Source organism: Scyliorhinus canicula, chromosome 1 (assembly GCF_902713615.1).
Source record: "Scyliorhinus canicula chromosome 1, sScyCan1.1, whole genome shotgun sequence".
NCBI lineage: Eukaryota > Metazoa > Chordata > Chondrichthyes > Carcharhiniformes > Scyliorhinidae > Scyliorhinus > Scyliorhinus canicula.
Window position 1 is genome coordinate 175,273,718 of NC_052146.1, and position 23,389 is coordinate 175,297,106.

Below are 23,389 nucleotides of genomic sequence, written 5' to 3' on the forward strand. Positions count from 1 at the left end.
GGGCCCAACAGGTCCGCATACATTTTATAAAATTTGGCCGGAAACCCATCCGGCCCCGGTGCCTTCCCCAACTGCATGCTGCCAATCCCAGTGACCAGCTCCTCCAGCTCAATCGGCGCCCCCAGTCCCTCCACCTACCCCGCCTCCACCTTCGGAAATCGCAGCTTGTCCAGGAAGCGCCCCATTCCCCCCCCCCCCCCCCCCCCTCCACCGGGGGTTCAGACTGGTACAATTCCCCATAAAAGTCCCTAAAGACCCCATTAACGTCTACCCCCCTCCGCACCACCTTCCCATCTCTATCCTTCACTCCCCCAATCTCCCTGGCCGCGTCTCGCGTTCGGAGCTGGTGTGCCAGCATCCTACTCTCCTTCTCCCCGTATTCATACACCACTCCCTGTGCTTTCCTCCACTGAGCTTCCGCCTTTCTGGTGGTCAGTAGATCGAACCTGGCCTGAAAGCTACGCCGCTCCCCCAGTAATCTCTCCTCTGGAGCCTCCGCATATCTCCTATCCACCCTCACCGACCCGTCATCTCCATCAACTGTTGCTGAAAGCATGGGGCAGAAAAGTAATTTCTGCTGACCTCAGGGATTCCATCATAGCCACCATCTTCAAGAAAGGAGTCAAATCAGACTGTTGGAATTACTAAGGAATCTCCCTACTCTCCATCTCTGAGAAGATCATCACTCAAATTCTCGCTAGCCTCTTCTCCCAGTCTTTGCAGAAATCCTTCCGGTAAGCTCGTGTGGCTTCCGACCAAACCATGGAGCAATGGACATATTCAACATCAAGAGAAATGCCAGGAACAACATCAGCCACTCTACATGACTTTGATCTGTCTGACCAAGTCAACTGGGAACTGCTATGGAAGACCCTGTCCAGAGAAATTCATCAACCTCCTCCAACATCTTCACGACAAGATGGTGGCGACAATCCTCACCGATGGAAATCAGACAGAAACCTTTGAGTTCGAGAATGGAGTCAAGCAGGGATGTGTCATCATCCCCAACCCTTCACCATCTTCATCACCACCAAACTTCACCTTGTCAAGAACAAGCTTCCCAGTGGAGTGGACACTGTCTACACAGAATAGACCGAAAACCTTTCAACCTCAACCGATTGAAATCCAAGAAGAAGACAACACTGACATTATTTGTGGAACTTCAGTATATGGATGACAACAATCTCCCCTCCCTCACAAGAGAATCTCCAAGCCTTGCTTAACATATTCGCGGAAGGATACTGTTGTGGAAATAACAAGTCAGATACCTCGAGTTTCGCTAAAGGTCATTTATTTTGGACACGAATGGTGGCGGGGCTGAGATGGTCAAAAGGCCATTCCAAAGGGCAGCACAGTGACGCAGTGGTTAGCACTGGGACTACGGCGCTGAGGACCCTGGTTTGAATCCAGGCCCTGTGTCACAGGCCTTTGTCACTGTCCGTGTGGTGTTTGCACATTCTCCCCGTGTCTGCATGGGTTTTATCCCCACAACCCAGAGATGTGCTGGTGAGGTGGATTGGCTACGCTAAATAATAATAATAATAATTGCCCCTTAATAGGAAAAAAAAAAATTGGGCACTCTAAATTTATAAAATTTTTTGAAAAAAGGCCATACCAGAATCTCCTGTATTACAGTATTAAGAGTACATATTTACAATGAAATGAAATGAAAATCACTTATTATCACAAGTAGGCTTCAAATGAAGTTACTGTGAAAACCCCTAGTCGCCACATTCCGGTGCCTATTCGGGGAGGCTGGTACAGGAATTGAACCGTGCTGCTGGCCTGCCTTGGTCTGCCTTGGTGTGCTAAACCAGCCCTACCATGAAGTAAACAACCTCGAGGACAAAAACAGGCTTCTACAGCCATGTTTACACAAACAGACAGTGGGAATGTTCAAGACAAGTTATTACATACAGAATTTACAGTGCAGAAGGAGGCCATTCGGCCCATCGAGTCTGCACCGGCTCCTGGAAAGAGCACCCTACCCAAGGTTAACACCTCCACCCTATCCCATAACCCAGTAACCCCACCCAACACTAAGGGCAATTTTGGACACTAAGGGCAATTTATCATGGCCAATCCACCTAACCTGCACATCTTTGGACTGCGGGAGGAAACCGGAGCACCCGGAGGAAACCCATGCACACACGGGGAGGATGTGCAGGCTCCGCACAGACAGTGACCCAAGCCGGAATCGAACCTGGGACCCTGGAGCTGTGAAGCGATTGTGCTATCCACAAGGCTACCGTGCTGCCCCTATCTTGGTATGTTTTCTGTCTCTGGCTAAAACAATTTCAATGCACATTGTCAGCAGAAAAATAGTGCAGCTATAGCATTTATTTACATTATACAACCTTCCAAAATGTTTATACAGAATAAAGTAAAATATGGCGAAATGTCCATCATGCTTTGCCAAGTGCCTATTCTTATAAAATGTTGCAAAGCAGTTAGATAAAAATGAATACCCTTAAGCGGGCAACTAATCCGCACACTAAATTCCCTTCTATAGATACCGAAGAATTGATCTCAGCCTCAATTTGTAGAAGACCCAAGTTATTTACCAACCCGCCTCAAATTGCCCCAAGGCAAGATCCGGTCTCTCCCTCCAACACGATTAATGGAGAAACCTACTATACGTGGAATATTTCCCCTACCTGGGGAGCCACCTCATTTAAGGCTAACATCGACATGGAGATCCAATATCGTATCCAATCTGCAAGTGTCTCCTTTGGACACCTAAGGACAAGAGTCTGTGATGTCCGCAACATTAGTTCTAACACCAAAATCCTTGTTTAAAAGGCAGTTTTCGTCCCAACTCTTCTATACGGCTCAAAATTTTGGACTACGTATAAACGCCACCTCAAGGCCCTCGAGAGGTACCATCAACACTGTCTGAGATGGAGTCTCCATATAAGCTGTGAGGACAGGTGTACTAACATCAGTTTCTTTGAAGGAGCCAAGAGAACCAGCAGCGAGGCCATGATGATCCGGATCCAGCTCCGCTGGGCCGGCCATGTGCTTAGGATGTCAGAGTCCTAACTGCCAAAGCAAATCTTCGTCCAAACAAGGGGAGAAAAAAGGAAGCACATCAAAGATAACCTGAAGGTTTACCTCAGGAAATGTAACATCGACGTCTGAGAGACCCTTGCTCAGAAGAGAACTACTTGGAGGAACCTTCTAATTGAAAGGACACAATTCTTTGAGGACACCTGATGGCAAGAGGAGGCTGAGGAAAGGAGTCTGAGAAAGGAATACCAGTGACCTAGAATCCAAGGACCGACCCCACCTTCTGGAAACACCTGCCAAGTGTGCCGTTGAAGATGCGACTCTCATATCGGGCTCATCAGCCATACAAAGACCTACAGAACCCATGACCAGGAACACGGAGTATCTTAGGTGGATAATCATACCCTTTAGTTTTTTTAAAAAAGTAATTTTTATTCAAATTTTTGCATAATATCAACAACAAAAAGACAGAATTTTTTAAAAATAAAGAACAGAAAGAACAGCCCCCCCCCCCCCCCCCCCCCCCCCGGCGCATACACAGCGGAAGAGATAAACTAACACCCATCATTCCCCCAAAACATCTGCCCGTCCCTTCAATAGACAGGACAGAAACCGCCCCCCCCCCACCCCGCATATACACAGAAGAGGAAATTAATTAATGCCTGACATCGGCACAGAACAACTATGCCCGTCCCTTTAGTACAAAACAACAAAACATCTACCAGGGATGCAAAGACCAGAACACCAATCATACCCTTTAGTGAGCGATCGCCGAAGAATATAGTTGCTGACTCTGAGAGCCTGTTTTGTGCAAATTAACAGTTGTATTTCCTACATTTCAACAGCAATTTGAAAAATACTTAATTGGCTTTGGGACTTCCGAAGATCATGAAAGATGCGATACAATAAATGCTTGTCTTTCCAGCATTTTGTTGTGAAAACAAATTCAATTCTAACTTGCTTATGAATAATTTAAGATGGTGGAGTATTAGAAATAAGAAGGTTTGCTGTCATAATGACTCTGTTGAGGACCCTATTACATGTAATGTTTGGATGAACATTGCAATTACTAAGTTTATGTCATTGGGTGTCTGGGCTTCATATTCTTGGTTCTTCTATGTTGTTTCAATGAAACGCAATGCAAACTGGAGGATTAGCATGGTATTGCCCATTGAACACTTTGGAGCTCTCTGGTCCTCATATTAACTTCAATATTTTCAGACCTTGACTATGGCTCCTGCTTTCTCTTCAGCAGGAAACACATGATCAGGCAGCTTTGCTTAAATGATGTTGGTCAGGAGAACTTCCCTTGTTTTGAATATTGGCAGTGGAAGAAAGGGAAGACGGAGCCTCAGTTCAGTGTTTAAGCTGTAGCATTGCCTGTGCTCGTGTTTTGGGGAAGGTAGGGAAGAGATTGATATTTAGGATGGGGTCTATCTGGAACAACACTTTGCTGACTGGTTTAGTTTGCACAATAAATGTTGAAACTTTTGATGTGACCATCAATTCACAAGACACGTGGTTGGAAGTGAACAGTGGTTTTAATAGTCTTACAACTGAGCCTGCCTGTGACGAGATGAACTGGCAGCAGGCTCACAACTGCAGATCTTTATACTTCCAGTTAGTGGGAGGAGCCATGGGCAGAACCATGGGTGGAGCCAAGGGTGGAGCCCAGTACAAACTCTTCATCTCCCCCTATGGGCAGAGCCGCGCAACTGCTCGTATACCGAGCTTACAGAGACACAACACATACAATATAACACAGTGTGAATTACTAGGATTGTGATTCACCACAACTTTTAAATCTTTTCCGTCACTTTTGTCTCTGCTGTGCCATTTTTTGTGCCTTCATTTCAAACTAACTTTCCCCACACCCCACCACCACTGCTTCAATTATTCACCCATATTCTGTAAATGGCCTTAAATTTCTCACATGATGGTCCTTAATGTCCCATATTGATATTTCAGAAGCCTGTATGAACTTCCAACCTGAAATAAAATATCTACTTTTTCTTTGGCGTGGCTTGCTGTGGGGTTGGTATGTGAGTGTTTCTAGGACGGGATGGGAGGGGTGTGGTGATAGTGAGAGATGAATTGCCATCATCTTGCCATGAGACTGAAGCTTGAGAATTCAAGTGTTCAAATCTAGGCTGCACCCAGTGCAATACGGAGGAAGATCTACAAAGCTGGAGAGTTGCTGTCTGTTGGACGTGACATTAAACGGAGGCTGCATCTGCCGTCCAGTAAATGTAAAAGATCCCATAGCACCATTCGAGGAAGAGCAAAGGAGCTCTTCTGGCGCCCTGGCCAACATCACAAATGGTAGCACAGCGGTTAGCACTATGACTTCACAGCTCCAGGGTCCAGGTTCGATTCCCGGTTTGGGTCACTGTCTGTGTGGAGTCTGCACGTTCTCTCTGGGTCTGCGTGGGTTTCCTCCGGGTTCTCCGGTTTTTTCCCACAAGTCCTGAAAGACGTGCTGTTTGTGAATTGGACATTCTGAATTCTCCCTCTGTGTACCCGAACAGGCGCCGGAATGTGGCGACTAGGGAATTTTCACAGTGACTTCATTGCAGTGTTAATGTAAGCCTACTTGTGACATCAATAAAGATTATTATTATTACATTATCTGGTCATTTATTTCATTGCTTTTTGTGAAATCTGACCGTTGTGCAACAGTGTCTGCACTTTAAAAGGTGGAGCACATTTGAATGCCCTGAAGTTGTTTATTTCCTGTTTTCCACATAAGCAGCTTACTGTATTTCTACTCTAACCTGTGTGTATGCGTCTATTTTCCTCGACCTCTCATTTTCTTCATTTTTAAATTTGTTCACCTATAATATTTTTCAGTCCTAAGGTTTCGCACATGAAGCATCCATTTTAGGTGCTGTCAAGTCTAGAGTGGGGGTAGGTCTCATCACATGTCCTGCTCCCAACCACCCATTTCTCTGATATCCAATAATATTTATAACCAATAAACAAAAGTGTGGAGAAAGGAATCAACAACACTCCTAGGATTCCCGCCTCCGGTCACCGGCAGCAGTCATAGAGGTCTGCAGCACAAAAAGGGATCTTCAGCCCATCGTGTCTGCTCCAGTTAAAAACAACCACCTGAGTATTTTAATCCCATTTTCCAGCACTTGGCTCATAGCTTTGTATGCCTTGGCATCACAAGTGCACATAGAACCATAGAATCCCTACTGTGCAGGAGGCAATTCAGCGCATTGAGTCTGCACTGACCCTACAAAAGGGCACTCTACCCAGGCCCATTCCCCTGCCCTGTCCCCATAACCCCACCTACACTGCACATCTTTGGACTGTGGGAGTAAACCGGAGCACCCGGAGGAAACCCACGCAGGCGCAGGGAGAAGGTGCAGACTCCACAGGGTCACCAAGGGTCCCTGGAGCTGTGAAGCAGCAGCGCCAACCACTGTGCCGCCCTCTAAACACTTCTTAAATGTTATGAGTGTCCGTGCCTCCGCCACACTTTCAGGCAGTGAATTCCAGATTCCCACCACCCTCTGGCTGAAAATATTTTTCCTCACATCCCCTCTAAATCTCTTGCCCCTGACCTTAATTCTGTTCCCCCTGGGTCATTGACCTCTCCACCTGGGGGCAAAGGTTTATTCCTGTCTACTCTATCTATGTCCTCATAATCCAAGAGACAGTGCTGAAGGTTCCAAGGCCAAGTTGGCTGCTCTCCCCACAAATGCTGACTGACCTGTTGTTTTGTATCTCACGCCTGATGTGGGTAAACCGCACAGATTATTGAAACTGATTCTGTCATGTTTCCTGTTGCTGATCTGAGTGTTTCGCCCTTGATGCATCCTGCCCAACGAATGCAGCTCTCAGCGGCAGGTCCACATCGTCGCTCTCAGTGGGAAAGCTCCATCGGATTCCAGGTGAGGAATTCTCTATAACCCTGGCCTTACTCCACACACTTCACTGGAGATCAATTCGCACTGGATTGGGGGGGAGGGGGTAACTTTTGTTGAAAGAAACATCCAAGTGTTGACGAAGAAATTGGGAATGGGATGTGATGATGCTATTTATTGAGAAAAACGGCTCCAAATTCCTGCAAAATTAATGATTAAGATTTAATGTCCTGCCGCCTTGGTTAGGAAGCATTGGAAACAAATGCCTGTCGATTTGGATAACAAAATCAAAGTGCAATTTTGTAAATAAATCTGGATCACAAACTGCCTTGTAACTGATCATCCATTGATACATTGTGGCTTATTTGAAACTGACAAGGAGGGGTTGCTGAGGGGGGCAAGTGTGTCAGCGGAATAATGTTGTAGCTTTTCCTTGAACAGGAATGACTCGTGAGTTTCCCGCATTCTGTGTACCCGTTTTAAGAACTCATGTTTTTGTTAATGTTTCAGAGGACTGGGGAGGGGGGGAGAGGTGGAATTTCCATCTCGATCGTGCATTATTTTTCGGAGAGTCAGCCGGGGATGTGCGTCTCTGGGGGGTGGTCTGGAAGTAGATGGAAAGCTGCCTGTGACCAAAGCTTGGTGTCAGATTGATGGTCAGAGTGAGGTTGGAGACATCAGCCCGTTGGTTCTCAAACCAGGTAAAGAGCCCCGAGATTTCAAACTCAAACTTGTCCCGTGTACATGGGGTCATCTTAAACCTCTCAAACTCAGCATTTTCACATTCTGGCTTTTTCAACTGACCGATTATTGATGTGGACTCTTAATACTGGCGCAGATATATATATATGTGCAATGTCCCCGCTTTTGAATCTTTTCAATTGCGCGTTGACGCCGTTTGCTGATTACTTCCAGAGATTGTCAAAAGCTTTCCAATATTCCTATCCTGTAACTGCGCCCAGTGCCTTTTGGCCAGCTAATTCTGATTTGGACTATTTGTAACAATTCTCGTTCACACGGACTATCATTGTAGATTAAATCCTTTTGTGCCCTGTACCTTACGCCGCAGATTGGCTTTACATATGGTACAATCCATGTAGTACAGAAGGAGGCCATTCGGTCCATCGAGTCTGCACCGACCCTCCGAAAGAGCCACATCACCCAAGTCCAGTCCCCCATCCACCCCACCCTATCCCTGTGACCCTACCTAATCTACACATTCTTGGACTGTGGGAGGAAACTGGAGCACCCGGAGGAAACCCATGCAGACACAACGTGCAAACTCTGCACAGTGACCGGAGGCTGGAATCGAACCCTGAACCCGTGAGGCAGCAGCGCTAGCCACTGTGCCACCATGTCTACTTGCATTGCATTTGTAAAGTCAGCACATAATTCCTGTTTTATGGTCGGATAATTTGCTGCAACTACAAGTAACTGCATGGCAAAGTAACAACTTGCATCGATGCCTATCAAAATAGTAAATCGTCTCAAGCACTGCTGCCATTTCCTGAGAGGGTGCTGCTAAGGACTTCCATTGGGTTGGTCCATGGTTACGCTGGGCAAAGTACTGCTGCAGCTTGCCGTTCTCTTCCGCTGTACGACTGCCCAGGAAACCCTTCCCTTTACCACCTGCCAAGTCCAGGCTGGTATTCAACCTGCTTGCTCACATTATCCTCGCACCTTCCATGGCCATCAGGGACTGAAGTGGGATTCGAACCTGGAGCCTCTGGCCTGCCTAGAGCCACACAGAAGGAAATATTTGGACCAATGACCAAAAGCAGGGTCAGAGAATTAGGTTTGAAGCAGCATTTTGGACGGAGGAGAGCAGGGTAGAGAAGCAGGCAGGTTTAGAGAGGGCACTCCAGAGCTCAGCTCCTCAGCAACTGAACCCACAGCTGCCAATTGTAGGTTAGAATGGAGGAGGACAGAGATTGTGTAGGTTTGGAGGGCAAGAGAAGGGGACAGAGATAGGGAAATTTGTTATAACAAGGATGAGAATTTTTAAACCGAGGCATTGAGGGACAGCAGATGTTGAACAGAACTCGATGTGGGTGAGGATACAGGCAAAGTTACATAGAAACATAGAAAATAGGAGCAGGAGCCTTGACCCTTCGAGCCTGCTCCTCATTCATTATGATCATGGCTGATCATCCAACTCAATAGCATAATCCTCCTTTCTCCCCACAGCATTTGACCCCCTTCGCCCTAAGTGCTATGTCTAACTCTTTCTTGGAAACATGCAACATTTTAGCTTCAACTGCATCGTGTGGTAATGAATTCCACAGGCTCACCACTCTGTGGGTGAAGAAATTTATCCTCATCTCTCTCATAAATGATCTAACCCCATATCCTCAGGCTGTGACCCCTGGTTCTGGACACCTCTACAATCGGAACATCCTTCCTGCATCTACCCTGTCCAGTCCTGTTAGAATTTTACAGGTTTCTATCAGATTCCCCTTCTGAACTCCAGCAAATACAATCATAACCGACTCAATCTCTCCTCAAAGCCCAGTCCCACTTTCCCTGAAATCAGTCTGGTAAACCTTCGCTGCACTCACTCTGCAGCAACAACATCCTTCCTCAGATAAGGAGACCGAAACTGCACACGATATTCCAGGTGTGGCCACACCAAGGCCCTGTGGAATCGCTCCTGTACTCTAATCCTCTCGCAATGAGGGCCAGCATACCATTTGCCTTCTTTGTCGCCTGCTATACCTGCATGCTTACCTTCAGTGACAGGTGTATGGGGATACCCAGGTCTCGTTGCACATTCTCCTCTCCTAATCTATAACCATTCAGATAATATTGCCTTCTTGCTTTTGCTACCAAAGTGGATAACCTCGCATTTATCGAAATTATGCTGCATCTGCCATTCATTTGCACTCAGTCAACTTGTCCAAATCACACTGAACGATCTCTGCATCCTTCTCACAGCTCACCCTTCCACCCAACTTGGTGTCACCTGCAAATTTGGAGATATTACATTTTGTCCTCTCATCTAAATCATTAATATATATTGTGAATAGCTGGGGTCCCAGCATCAATCCCTGTTATAAAATGGGAGACTGGCAATGAAAACATTGGCATCATTAAGTCAAGAGGTAACGTGGGCTTGGATGAGGGTTTCAGTAGCAGATGAGCTGAGACAGATGTGGATATGGGCAATATGGCAGAGTGGATATGCATAATGTGACAGAGGTGGATATAGATAATATGACAGATGATGTGAGCAATGTGACAGAGGTGGATATTGGTAATGTGACAGAGGTGGAAATGGGCAATATGACAGAGATGGATGTGGGCAATCTGACAGGTGGATATGGGTATTGTGACAAAAGGTGGATGTGGACGATGTGACAGAGATGGATATGGATAATTTGGCAAAGGTGGATGTGGACGATATGACAGAGATGGATATGGATAATTTGGCAAAGGTGGATGTGGACAATGTGACAGAGGTGGATGTGGGTAATGTGACAGAGATGGATATGGATAATTTGGCAAAGGTGGACGTGGACAATGTGACAGAGATGGATGTGGGTAATATATGTCAGAGGTGGGTGTAGGCTGCCCTGAGGTTAGAATCTCAGTTCAGAGTCAAGGTTGCCGATAGTCCCGTTCACTTGAAACCTTGTGGCCATCACACCAGAGAAAGATAAATATATTAGAAAAGTACAGAAAGAATAACTGGTATGCAGCCCTGTTGTGTGGACAGGTCAGCCAATCCTCTGCCTCCCTATGAGGATGCAGCACCACTCACTGCCAAACCCAGCAACTCACTTCGAACAACACTCCACTGTACTTCCACAAATCTTGCAACAGAAGAAATTAGTCTAAATCACCTCGGCTACAAATTTGGTGCATTGCCCTTTGAATAACACTAGTGGCAACTGTCTTTTTGCAGCTGTGCAAATGATCTTTGGTGAGTGACAAGCAAATGCATGGAATGGATCTGTATGCTCCAAGTTTATAATAAGTGCTTCAAATCAGCCAGTATAGCAGTTTGCTATCACAATCTGACCAGCTGGGGAACTTCTGGCACATGCACCGCACACATGTGCAAGTATCCTTTCCATCTGTGACGGAAACGCTGTGTTTCCACTCCGAGGACACCCAGCTTCCTCAGAGCCCGTCATGCCACATAACAGAGCCACATTTCTAGCTCCTGTTGTCATGCAGAGCAATGGAAAATTGCGGGCAGATGGTTTCTACAGGTGCAATCGAACCAAATGCGAACAATGTCCCATAGCAAGCACGTTTAGCCACGTGTTTCCTGGTGCTCGCATGCCAAGAAACACACCGCTATCTAATGTGGCTCTGGTTAGATGTGGGGCCTCAGCGGCCGACCATAGTCCCGTTTCCTGTATTGAGGAGACCCGCTGGCCAAAACTCCTCAGTGCAGGGAGAGATGGGGCCGAAATTTAAATATGGCATCTGAATCTCTCGAGCCCCCGACTTGACCCCCGAATCCCGCAACTCACTGCAGGGGGCCTCTGGGGCTCCCTGGCAATGGCCATGCCAGCTGGCAGTGCCACCATGGCACCATGGCACACCATGGCACCTTGGCTGTACCAGGCTGCCACACAGGTGGCACAGCCAAGGTGACAGACTGGCAGTGCCCAGGTGCCACCAGCAGTGCCAGGATACCACCTGTGCCTAGGGACCTCCACTCCCTTGGGAGACTCCCACGAGCGCGGTTCCATCTGGCCCCCGTTTGCGGAGACCAGTACTGAATGGTGCTCATCCGAAGTCTCCAAGACAAAGGGGATAGATCCCAACACCTTGGTTATATCAGGGAACTGTATATTAGAGTTAGACTAGCTTTCTCGCTCTAATATACAGATTTGCCATAAAGGTGATCCCACCCACAATGGGTGGACTTCACATCGCAACATCTCACGAGATTTAGTTGGATCTCACGGGGCGTGGTGAGCCAGGTAGATCCCGGGAGTGGGGTCTCCTGGCATTTACAGGCCACATCGCGCTTGTGATGTCACTGCTTTTGGATGCAGCATTGCCCCTCGAATCAGTTACTGATATTTTTACTTCATATTTACTCCACCAAAAATCATTGTGATTTTGAGCATCTCTATCAAATCTCTTCTTAATCTTCCCTGCTCTAACTTTCTGATCTTTCCTCATAACTGTAATCCCACAGCCCTGCTAGCATTCTAGTAAAGCTCCTCTGCAGCCTCTCCATGGTCTTGGCATCCTTCCTAAAGTGTGATGTTCAAAATTGGTCACAATACTCCAGTGGGGGCCAAAGCAATATTTAATAATGGGTTTGCATGACTTCCTTGTCTTTGTACTTTGTTTGTGTTTATAAAGACAGGGATTCACCATGCCTTCATAACAACCTTCTCAACTTCTTCTGTCACCCTCAGAGATTTGTGGACATGCACCCAGGTTTTTCGGGTTCCTGCACTTCCTTTCAGATTGTACCATTTAGTTTATATTACCGCTCTTCATCTTCCTAGCAAAATGAATCATTTCACACTTCTATTCATTAAATTTTATTGCTCATGTATCTGCTCATTTCACCAGTCTGTCTGTATTCTCCTGGATATTATCCTCCTCACTCTCTATTACATTTCTGAGTTTCATGTGGTCTTCAAACTTTGAACTTATCCTATCTGCTCATTCAGATCATAAATATGCCTGACAAAGAGCTATGGGCCCAAAACCAACCACTGGGGTCACGCTATGGCTGGGATTATGTAAGGCAGATGGGAGGGGTCTCACCCACTGGTCGGAGAACTGGCTGGGAACTCCTGTCAGCTTTGTGAGGAGGCTCAATGGAATCAAATGCCCTTCAGGCCACTGTTGGGCCCTCCCCGTGACTGAGCTCATTGGTGGTTGAGGCCCCACCCACTGGGACTGACCTGCGTCATGCGTGCTTGATCTATTTCTTGTTGAATGTTCTCAAGGGCCATTAGGGATGGGCGATAAATGTAATAATTACTGGCCAAGCATGTGACGCCCACATCACGTGAATGAATAAATAAATAAAAGTGGTGCAAATTTTATTTGTTTATTTTTAATCTTAAAAATAAATTTAGAGTACCCAATTCTTTATTTCCAATTAAGGGACAATTTAGCAAGACCAATTCACCTGCCCTGTACATCTTTTTGGGTTGTGGGGGTGAGACCCATGCAGACACGGGGAGAATGTGCAAACTCCACACGGATAGTAACCTGGGGCCGGGTTTGAACCCGCGTCCTCGGCAGCAGTGCTAGCCACTGCGTCAATGTGCCACCCTAGAATGGTGAAAATTAAAACAAAATGTATTTCTTTCTCATTGTTACAAAGCTATTGTGCAGAGTGGACAGGGTCAAGCCCTTAATCTATCTCCTTGCTTGCTCCAAAAATCAACTTGAATTCAAACTGAATCCAATTCATGGTCCTCACAAACGAGATGTACTAGACCCAAGCTGACAAGAACAGGCATTACACCTGATCTCGGGCTTGATCCCACACTTGATCTTAGCTGAGAAATGGGTTCCGGCAATAGGTGAAGCACCTGGATTTGGTTGTTTAAACTGTCCCCACTTTGTTTTTGGAAGGAGCGCTAGCCATTATTTTTAAGGTCAGCCTGAAATTTGACTCAGATGAGCAAATAGGTGCACTGCATCCCCAACATTTCTAAAACTTACGGCCATCCATTTCCAAGATGAGAAACAAACAGCTGGTAATTGAAAACCACTGACATGCTCATGCAACTTAATTTCTTATTTTCAGCAAAATTCATTTTTATAGTTGAAGGCATAGCTAAAAACCTTGGAATATTGGCACTACGTTATTAGTAACATAAGCATTGATATTTCACAGTATAAATACTGTATATTTATGACTCATTACCAATGCCTTTTATACTGTAAACCACATTAATGTGGAAGTTAAGAGAGGACATATTGGATTTGATAGAAGCTGATAATTTGCCACATGTTTGATTTTGGGTAGATCTTGTATTTCTGTGGCTAATTTGAAGCTTTATCTTCTCGAGTCACAAAATGTAAAAAAAGACAGATTTTTACGTTTAACCAATGTAAAAATGCTGTAACCTGCTCTTATGCATTTTTTCCTAAAATTCAGTGCATCCTCCAGCTGTATTACAATTATTTTAATTAATAAATATTTAATTGAGTATTCCTCATCATCAAAATCAGAATGCTCTCTTTTTGTAACAGAGATATCTGATAAATGGGTTACTGTTCAGCAGAGGTGCTTTTTGTAAATACATGTTTCAATTTTAATTCTGATTATGTTTCACAGGCTAATCAAGATTTTTAGGACTGGAAAAAGTAGTGATTTTTTTTGCATTATACTTTGGTGAATAACTTTTTAAATTCCAAATTTAATCTTGTTAATATGTTGGTATTTTTAAGCACCACTTAATTACCCAATTAACTGCTGTCCTCACTTGTCTCGTATGAAAAGTATGTATATTCCTCAGGATATTTGATGGATGTGTTAAAGCATGTGATGGACATATTGGATGTAGTCTGTGGGACAATCTCCTCATCATACGCTTTCTCATTTGAAAGAAGGAAAGAGACGATGGCACAGTGGCACAATGGTTAGCACTGCTGCCTCACGGTGCTGAGGACCCGGGTTCGATCCCAGCCCTGGGTCACTGTCAGTGTGGAGTTTGCACATTCTCCCGTATCTGCTTGGGTCCCACCCCCACAACCCAATGATGTTCAGGTTAGGAGGATTGGCCACGCTAAATTGCCCCTTAATTGGAAAAATTATTTAAATAAAGGAAAGAGAGACTGAGATCATCCAGCCCCCTGCAAGTGTTACCGACTCTGCACATGTTACACCAGAGTCATTTTGAGTCGAGTCAAGTCAAAACGGACGTTTGCCAACTCTGCACTCAAACCTAGAAAATAATATCATTTATATAGCGCCCTTTGTGATCTCTGGCAGTCTCAAGGTGAATTGTAGCCAATGAAGTACAGTCACTGTTGTAATGTAAGAGACGCAGCTGGCCGCTTATACACAAGGGGTGGAATTTTCCGGGTTTTACTGCGGCGGAATCTTCTGGTCCCACTGACTACGACCCCCTGCCACTGGTTACCCAGCAGCGGAGGATGCGAACAACAGGAAACTCTGTTGTCTGCCACCTCAAAAACATGCTGTGGGGTCATAGTCACCCAAAGTCTCATAATATGACAGTGAGCAGATATTTTGTTTCAGCGCTTTTAGTTCAGGGATAAATATTGGCCAGGACACTGGGGAGCACTTCTCTGCATTTCTTCAAAACAGTGCAATGGGGTTTCTTTACTCCTGTCTTTAGGTGACCTGGATTCAATCCCGGCCCTGTGTCACTGTCCATGTGGAGTTTGCACATTCTCTCCGTGTCTGCGTGGATCTCAGCCCCTACAACCCAAAGATGTGCAGGGTAGGTGAATTGGCCACGCTAAATTGCCCCTTGGTTGGAAAAAATGAATTGCGTACTCCAAATTTATTTTCAAAAATTTGAAAGTGTTCATTCACCTTTTCACAACTCACTCGTTCACTCAGTACCTCTGATTTTGAGGCCATTACCACTGCGTTAACGGCTGACTCATACCATTACCCTTCTGGTTCCTAAGTGACAGCAACAGGCCCAGAACTGCTGATCATACAGAGCATTCCAGAATAGTTTAGGCCAGCAGGATAGATCTAAACCATTGCTGCTGGGACTTTAATGCACAAATGCGAAGTCAAAGATCTGGAAATTGAATTATTACTTCTAACTCAGAGCATAACCTGAATTCAATACTGCACTGTAAATTCTATGATCTAATACATTAAAAAATGAGAAGTGGGTTTTCTCACACCGTCAAACCTAAAGTAGGTTAGTACAATCAGGTCAACCAACAAAAACTGTTTCATTTAAAAGTTTTGTACTGAATGTTTAGTTTTGAAGTTGTCTGACCTTTCGATGAATGACATACATTGGTTTCACATTTAAATCCTACAGACCTATTTTGTAACCATGAAACTCCAGTGTTTAGTCACTGCAGGGGATGTGTTGACGTATCTCCACATGTGCTGTACACAATTCAAGAGGTATTTATTTGCTTATGAAGTGTAGATAGCAGTTTATTGAGTCTACAATTAAATGGCAGCGCACCTAGTCAAAAGGTGCTAATATGAAGCCAGATACCCAGAGGTCACCTGCCGTTCCAGATGACATTTACATTCACTGCACATTCAGTGGTTGAATGTACCTCTTTTATTTTAGGAAGGCCTCAGTTCCTGCAAACCATACACACATCATTGAGAAACAGCTGACAGGCCTTCTCAAATGCTTCCTTACATTTGTGGTTTCCTCATGGTGTAGTGTCTGAACTCACAAAGTGGCTAATTGCCAAATTGTGAAATTGTGAATTCAAGTCTGAATCATTTCCACCGAAGAAATATTTGATGTGGAAGTTGTTTCTCAACTGCAATTCATTTGGAGGCATTTTAATAGAGAATTGGGAAACCTGGGATTGATAACAATTCTCTGTTCAATTTTAATTGAAAGCTTCAATTGATCTAATAAATACTTCAGGTTGAAGGTTGAACAGATTCCAACTGATGGAACCATCAATTCACTAGACACATGCTTTAAGATATGAACAGTGGTTTTAATCTACTTACAACAGAGCCAGCCTGTTCCGCGTTGAACTCTCGATAAACTGAACGACTGGCTCTGAACATTGGTATTTATACAGCAGTCCAGGGGGAGGAGTCATGGGCGGAGCCCTGTACAAACTCCTAAGCATTCCCAGCGCTACTCCCCCTAGTGGTCGGGCAACACAACTGCGCTTACAAATGCATGGTCTCATGTATATACAATACAGTGTGAATTACAGAGTTACATTCATCACACCAACCATTCCATGAACTCTAGCATTCACATTACATTCATTACCTAGTAACTGTGATTATTGATACCTTTGTGGTATACTAAGCGGGGAAGCTAATTTCTTTTTGGATTGTTTGCTACTGTTTATGGTTCATTTCCGTGTCTCTTGAGATTTTCCTGCCCATTTCCCATGAGTGAGAATTGTGGTGGGGGCGGAGAATCGAGGAGCAGCCTTAAAGGGTCAAATGGCCTCCTCCAGCAACTATTTTCTATGTTGCTGTGTGAACAAACGGAATTTGTGAGGAGCAGTAACAACGGCTCATGTGGGGCTACGGCCACACTAGTTGCTATTCTGGGATCTATTTGGGTTACCAAATAGGTAGCCTGCAGGATAGTGCTGGAAAATCCAGGAATCAAAGACTGATATCCAGTATGTCGCTGTAAACAATCAAGGAGAAAAATAGTAAGGCCATTTAAAAAGTTTTTTGTTTCAGCAGTTGACTGACATTATTCATCCATTTGGTTGATGAGAAGCCTATTCACTTTCTGATTGATGTACCAAGGTGGGTGCACAACTGACAATCTCAGGTGACCAATGTGAGATTCGGAGGCAGGAGGTCATGTGATTAAAACCTCCAGTAGAATGTCCAGACACAGTTGGCAAATCTAGAGCTATGGGGATAGATGCTCTCCATGCCACATCAAAAAGGACATGTGAGGAGAGATCCGCCCATTACAGGAAGCCACAGAGTTGTGCCATCCACTGCAGACACCTGGATCCAGGATGACTCTTCCTGTAGCAGTGAAGATTACCACCGCACTGAGATTCCATGCTACAGGCTCCTTCCAAGCCACCTCAGGAAGCACCTGCCAAGCCAAGCAGTCTGAAGTAAACACTTGGAGTTGGATGTATTCCTGAAGGTTTCACCACATCATCTCCCACCTTGAAAAGTTCGGCCGAATAAATCAAATTTTCCCTCATCACCAGTCCCTTTGTAACCAATAAACAAAATTATTAATTTTCAATCCTCGATGACTTTACCTGCTGGTTGCTTGAGCAGTATCCTGGAGGTTTTATTTTTAATTCCCAAAGACTGCTAAGCCTGGGAAAAAACACCCTACCCTCTTCCAACACCACCACAATGAACGAGGCATGCCAGGCAACCATTTGAGGAGTAGAAAAGACGTCAGAGCCAGAAAAAAAGTCTGGAGAGGAAGATTGAGGCAATGGCCTACATGTGGAGCGATGAGGATCTGACCACACCCGAATGAGATGGCCACCAGGACATATGCCAGGCTACCTCTAATAAATGAATGGATGGACCTCCTAACACAGGAGATTCCAAGTGCTCATAGACAGCACCAAACTCAAAATGATGGGGCCAGAGAAGGTGGCAATAGGGGAGGCTCTTGGCCCCCTTCAAGCAGCGTTGGAAAATACAGAGAAGGGTCTGGAGACACAGGAGGCGGAAATCAGGGACCTGGGGAAGACTGCCAGAGCGACCAGATTGTCTCACTGGAGACGGAGATGGCAAAGTTGGTGGTGACACAAGGGATGCTGAAGGGGTATTTCGAGGACCAAGAGAATCAGTTGCACTGCCAAAACCTCCACATGTGGGCCGACCGGGGGGTACCGGGTGTAGGAATCCTACGGAATACATGGCACAGATGCTGGGCAAACTTGTTGGAAGGGAAAGCTTCCCAAGCCCCAGAAGTGAACAGAGCCCACAGGTCACTCTGGCCAGAGCCCAAAGCATCGGTACCAAGACCAGGAAAAGATCCTGAACTGGGCAAGGAACACACGGTCCTGTAAATGGGAGGGACACTCGATCCGTGTCTACCAGGACATTGAGGCAGACCTGGCCAAGCGCCGGGCGGCATTTAACACAGCCAAGGCAGCCCTATACAATAACATGGGTGGCACGATAGCAGAGTGGTTAGCACAGTTGCTTCACAGCTCCAGGGTCTCAGGTTCGATTCCCAGCTGGGGTCACTGTCTATTCGGATTCTGCATGTTCTCCCCGTGTGTGCGTGGGTTTCCTCCGGGTGCTCCGGTTTCCTCCCACAGTCCAAAGATGTGCAGGTTAGGTGGATTGGCCACGCTAAATTGCCCTTAGTGTCCAAAAAGGGTAGGTGGAGATACTGGGTTACGGGGATAGGGTGGAGATGTGGGTTTAAGTAGGGTGCTCTTTCTAAGGGTCGGTACAGATTCAATGGGAGAAGGGCCTCCTTCTGCACTGTAAATTCTATGTATCTATTCTATGTGCAGTTTTGGGTGCTGTACCCCGTCAATCTCCAGGGCAGGGAACTCTACTTCGTCGCACTGGCAGAAACAAAATTAATTTTCTGCAAGAGTGGGCTGGGAAGGCAACAGCACCAGCAGTGAACCAGACTTATAGTCCCGTTGGTTAAAAAATGGAGACACTATTAGGACATGACTGATCTGCCTTGTTTTCGATCTGACGCTGAGTCTCAGAAAGGTGAGGAGGTGGAGAGGGGGGTGAAGAGAAACACAATGGTCGGGGGAAGGTGTGGATCAATACCAGGGGGGGCCACTATACTAGTGGGTGAGCTAGCACACGGAAGCACATGCGAGGGGAGGGCTCGAGGAGCCCAGTGGTAGTAACCATGCTCCGGGTGTGGTAACAAATGAGGCAGCACTTCGATCTAACCAAAATGACCACCATGGCCCACATCTGCAACAACCATAGATTCACTCCCACAATAATGGCCGCCATCTTCAAAATGTGGAGACAGGATTAGGGGACTCTGACGGTTAGAGACATGTACATGGACAATAGAATAGCAACCCCGGGGGAACACATGGAGAGGTTACAGTTTCCAAGAGAAAATGGCCTGAGATACATTTAGTCAAAAACTTCCTCTGCAAGGAAACAACGACCTATCTCCAGGTTCCAAAGCATTTGTAGTGGAAGAACTGCTGAACATGGACGACCTAGGGGAGAGAAACTGCGTGGAATTGTACGGGCGACTATTGGAGGAGGTACGCTCCCCACTGGACGAGATGAGGAAAAAATGGGATGAAGAATAGGCATAGAGAAAAGAGGAGGACTGTGGATCGAAGCATTGCACAGGTTGAACCTCACCTCCACAAGCACAGGGCTGAGCCTGACGCAGAACCTGAATGAGTGGGTTCTTTCCGGAGCTGGAGGACAATTGTGAACGGTGCACGGAGACACGGCCAACCACACCCACATGTTTTAGGCTTGTCCCAGATTTGTCGGGTATTGGACGACCTTTTTTGATGTAACGTCCAAGGTTGCAAGAATGAGGGTGGAGCCGTGCCCAAAAGTGGCAATCTTCGAGGTTTCAGATCAGCCAGAGCTCGTCATGGGGAGAGGGGTCGTTGCCCGAGCCTTTGCCTTCCCGATCGCCTGCTGGAGAATCCTGCTTGGCTGGCAATCGGCAACACCACCTAAAGCTGCAGACTGGCTGTCCGGCCTGGCGGGAATTGTCAAATTGGAGACAATAAAATTTGCCATCCAGGGGTCGGAAGAGAGTTTCCACAGGACGTGGAACCGCTCACCAACTTGTTTCAGGATCTGTTTGCAACCAGCAACAAGTAGAGTAAGGGGGCGGGGGTGGGGGAGGGGGGGGGGGGGCGGAGGGGGCGGAAGGGAGGAGACACGGGACAAAGAGGAAAAAGAGAGGTGGGGGTGTGGGAGATGGAAGGTGGGGAATGGGAGGGGAGAATGGAAGCCCGCAAAGAGAACGGGAGGGACAAGGGACAAAGCCGCAGGGGACTGGTCCGAAGGCAAGCTGAAGCCCAAACCAAACTGCAAATAGACAGCTGTAAATACGTGCTCTGGCCATACTGGGGAGTGTAACTGATGTATCCCGACTAAAAAGGGGGCCACGGCCACAGTGGGAACGAAGGCAATTGTCCCGTACCAGCCTCCCCGAACAGGCGTCGGAATGTGGTGACTAGGGGCTTTTCACAGTAACTTCATTTGAAGCCTAGTCGTGACAATGAGCGATTTTCATTTCATTTTTCATTTCAGTTGTCTGTAAATATGTGTGCTGATTTTTGTTTGTCTTTTTTATTCCCTATTTTTGGGCGGTTTTGAACATGTAACTTATGAATAGTGAAATATAAGACGTGAAAACCCGATAAAAATGTTTTTTTTTTAAAAAGGCCACACAATTTCTTTGTTTTGTGGCCAAGTGTTTTACTGCACACTTGCCCCAAAGTTGCGTGTTCATGATAGTATGAGCAAATCTTTTTACATAATGAAGCACTTTCATGATCTCTCATTACGATCTTACGCTCCTGTCACAATCCATTTACCATAAAGAAGATGATGGCGTTTTTTAAAATAGTGATTTCCGTTTTGCCGTTTTGTTTTAATGCATTGATTCAGTGGTGTAAAGAGTGGTTTTGTAGGTCAGGCACCTGGGCATAGTTCCAGCCAAGAGTGGTTAAAGCCTGCCTCTGTGGCGGCTGGAATTAATTTATTACCTTTTGGGCTTGCTCCTTGTGTATGCACATCCAAAACACAAAACTGTCCAAAGTTCAGCAGAAATTAAGAAATGACAAGAAATTATCACCAAAAGTGAACCAGTTAGGTTTTTATGATGGTTCCAGTAGTTACATGGTCGCAATCACTGAAACTGGCTTTTTATTCCAGATTTTTAAAAATATTTTTATTCAGGACAGTTTTATTCTCAATACAAAACATAGCAGCCCATCTAATATTATACAGTTCTCATTATAAATACCCCCCCACTATATATTCCACATGCCCCGCCTTCTAACTATAACATAAAAGAAAACAACCCCCCACCTCCCACTGACTCTTGCCAACTCTTAAACAAGGAGATGAACAGCCTCCATCTCGAGTAGAACCAATTCTCTGACCCCCCTAATGGCAAACTTTATCTTCTCCAAATGTAAAAATTCTGCCAGGTCACCCACCCATCCCACTGCCTTTGGCGGTTCCGGAGCCCGCCTCTCTAACAGGATCCTCCTCCGGGCTGGCAGGGAGCCAAAGACCAACGTGTCAGCCTCTTTCCCCTCCTGCACTCCCGGATCTTCCAATACCCCAAATATTGCCACCCACAGGCTCGGGGACACCTTCACTCCCAAGATCTCTGACTACGTCCCCGATAAAGACTCCCAAAATCCAACCAATTTCGGACAGGACCAAATCATGTGTGTGTGGTTCGCTGGCCCCCTAAAACACACCTTACACCTGTCCTCTGGGAAAAAAACATTCATATGTTTCTTTGTCATATGTGCTGTGTTGTACCAATTTACAAATTGAATTCAACTGAATCTCGCACATGAGGAGGTCGGGTTTATCCTGAGCAAGGCCTCACTCCAAACTCCCCCTCAAATCACCACACAACTCTTCCTACCACATCCTTTTTATATCCTCAATCGAAACCTTCGCCCGCTCCATTAACTGCCCATAGATATGACAAGTTTTTCTCCCCTACCTCATCCTCAGACACCATCTTCTCCAGCAATGAAAGGAGTGGTACTGCGGTAACGTAGCCAACTCCTATCTCACAAAATTCCTAATTTGCAAGTACCAGAACCCGTTTCTCCTCAGCAACTGAAATTTCTCTACCAGTTCCCCCAACTCTGCAAATTTACCTTCCACAAGCAAGTCCCTAAACCTGCCTATCCCCTCCCGTTGCCAAGCCCTGAATGTTGATTCCAACCCGGCTGGGATGAATGCATGATTTCCACAAATCGGCGGCCACAGCGACATGCCCTCCAGCTTAAAATGTTTCCTACACCGATTCCAAACGCTTAGCGAGGCAACCATCACCGGACTCCTCGAGTATTTGGCTGGCGAGAATGGAAGCAGGGCCATCACCAGTGCACCCAGACTTGTCTCTATACACAAAGCCGCCTCCATCTGCCCTCAGACCGACCCTTCCTCCACCACCCACTTCCGAACCTTCTCCACATTTTACCAAGCCTTCACAGATCCACCCCCTCCACCACCATCCGTTCCATGAACCCAAGCAACTCCTCCGCCATCCCCAACATCTTTGGGAGACTTGGGCAGACAGTTCAGTGTGATTTAAATGACTGGTTGCCCAGGAAATCCTAGTCTAATCCTGAGTGTCGTGTTAAGCACACTGAGATAACACGGGCTGCAACTGGATGCAGCTTTAACTGAAAGATACTCCAGACCTTGAAGTTAGTTCAATTTGATTTATTGAACCTGTCGCACAGTTAGCTCAGTTCTCTGTGAGTTCGACTCTCTGCTGGCCTAAGTGTGATTACTCTGTCTGACTGAACCAGACTAGCTCTTAGCCACGTGCTGGAGGTGTTATGTGATATATACACCTGACTCACTCTGTAGATGTCCCCAGTGGAAAGAGGCAGATTGTGAGTGCTTTATGCCTTTTATAGTGGGAAACCACCCCCAAGTGTTCTGCCTGCTGATTGGTTATGTCCTGTTCTCTGTGTTCATTAGCTGCCTGTCTGTATCTCATTATGTGCATGTCTGGGTAACAACACAACTGATACCACCACAATCACTTACACTGACACCCCCAACCCCCCCCCCCCCCAAGATACAATACCCCTGAACCACCCAACTAGCTCTCTGACTCCCTGACTAGTCCTGCCTCTCTGACTAATGCCCGACCAAACCACCCTTTTTTTTAAAAAAAAATTATTTG

General features: G+C 46.1%; 1 protein-coding gene across 2 annotated transcripts in view; it reads left to right on the plus strand.

Moving 5' to 3' along the window:
* Nucleotides 1-6,721: 6,721 nt before the first annotated feature.
* Nucleotides 6,722-23,389, plus strand: part of ccr6a (chemokine (C-C motif) receptor 6a) — a 42,585-nt gene continuing 25,917 nt past the window's right edge. For both annotated transcript variants that reach the window (XM_038803143.1, XM_038803153.1), the window contains exon 1: nucleotides 6,722-6,911. The gene's annotated coding sequence lies outside the window, so the exon portion shown is untranslated. The remainder of the gene's footprint in view (nucleotides 6,912-23,389) is intronic.